This window comes from Pipistrellus hanaki (assembly GCF_964339955.1).
Source record: "Pipistrellus hanaki genome assembly, chromosome: 10".
In the NCBI taxonomy this organism is placed as follows: Eukaryota; Metazoa; Chordata; class Mammalia; order Chiroptera; family Vespertilionidae; genus Pipistrellus; species Pipistrellus hanaki.
Window position 1 is genome coordinate 17030559 of NC_140512.1, and position 1750 is coordinate 17032308.

The window sequence follows — 1750 nt, forward strand, 5'->3', positions numbered from 1 at the left end:
ACTGAATTAGACCATTGCTTTGGATTGTGCCCTCCTGAAATGCATATGTTAAAGCCCTAATCCATAATGTGATGATATTTGGAGATAGGCCCCTTAAGAGATCATTGGGTTTAGGTGATATCATGAGGATGGGGCCCTCAAGTGGGGATTAGAAAAAAGACACCAAGGTACTCTCTCCCCATGTGAGGACACAGCCAGAAGGTTGCTATCTAGGAGCAAGGAAGAGAGCTGTCATCAGCAATTGAATCAGCTGATACCTTGATCTTGGACTTCCCAGAACAGTAGTGGGAGGCCTGCCCTAGCTTTCGTAGTTACCCAATTTAATTCTGGAGTTCACTTACCCACAAATATAAACCACTGACTCCAATAAAAAAATTATTTAATGATAAAGTTGATATTCTGATCCCATTTGTTGTCCATCCCTTAATTACTCAGAACTCTATGAAGGCAAGTGGATCCAACTTTCCTGCTGGCATGAGAGGCGTGGAGGGTCACGATGTCTGAGAAAAAGCAGCCGGTAGACTTGGGTCTCCTGGAGGAGGAGTTCGAGGAGTTCCCTGTGAAGACAGGACTGCTTTAGATGAAGATTAAGATGCATATGTCTGGGAGGATAATTGGGATGATGACAATGTAGAGCACATGTGTCAAACACAAGGCCCGCGGGCCAAATCCAGCCCGCCAGGCCTTGCAATGTGGCCCGCACCGTGCTGTCATCACTGCACTCCGCTGTCAGTTTATGACATTGTCAGTTTATGACTGTTCAGTAAACCATTTGGCCCGTGATTTAGGCTGGATTTTAGATTTTGGCCCCTTCTCTGATTGAGTTCGACACCCCTAATGTAGAGGATGACTTCTCCAATCAGTTACCAGCTGAACTAGAAAAACATGGTTATGAGATGGAGACTTCAGAGTATGCAGAGGAAGTGTTGAAGCAACGTAAAGTTGAATATTTACTAAATTGTAGGGCACAGAATCCAGGATGGATAAACATGAAAAATGTTTATTAGAAAAAAAATCATAAAACTTGCCCTGGTTTGGCTCAGTGGATAGAGCTGAAAGGTCACAGGTTTAATTCTGGTCAAGGGCACATGCTCGGGTTGCTGGCCAGGTCCCCAGTAGGGGGCATACAGGAGGCAGCCAATCAATGGTGCTCTCTCATCATTGATGTTTCTATCTCTATCTCCCTCTCCCCTCCTCTCTGAAACAAAAATACATATATTAAAAATAAAAACCTCTATGAGGGTTGAGGGGTACCTTTTATTATATCCACTTGAATCCCAAAACTATTAACTAATTGAAGCCTATTAGGAATTACATTAGAAAAGTATTCTCCTCCTCCCAGATGAGAAAACTGGTAGTTCTCATGTGGCCATGTTGAAGGATAAATATTTGCTCCGGGTTCAGGGTCAGATGAAATTAAAGCACTAAGGGTGTTTGCAAACTTAAAGCCGTACAAACAAAAGGCCATAGGGTGGTGGTTCCGGCTTTGACATTCACTGGCAGCAGAACCTCGATCAAGTACCTTCTGACTTCTGGTTCCTTTCTCAGTAAAGTGAGAATTGGCTGTTTATTCCTGTTCTAAGGTCCTGTAACTGTCAATCCATGATGACTAGCCATTGACTGTTTCCCCTGGCTTCCCTTTCCTCATTGAGGGCTTTTGATGCTGACTTTTCCTCTGATTGACCAAGGCCCAGTCCCTGGGGGACCCTGGGTGTTTGAAACTCCTTGTTGTTTGATGGGCTCTGCCTTC

General features: G+C 44.2%; 1 pseudogene across 1 annotated transcript; it reads left to right on the plus strand.

Moving 5' to 3' along the window:
* The first annotated feature begins 496 nt into the window (after positions 1–496).
* LOC311629332 (26S proteasome complex subunit SEM1-like) lies at positions 497–1428 on the plus strand (annotated as a pseudogene). Its single transcript has 3 exons — positions 497–630; positions 840–936; positions 1343–1428. The product of its transcript is annotated as a 26S proteasome complex subunit SEM1-like (transcript).
* Positions 1429–1750: the final 322 nt, after the last annotated feature.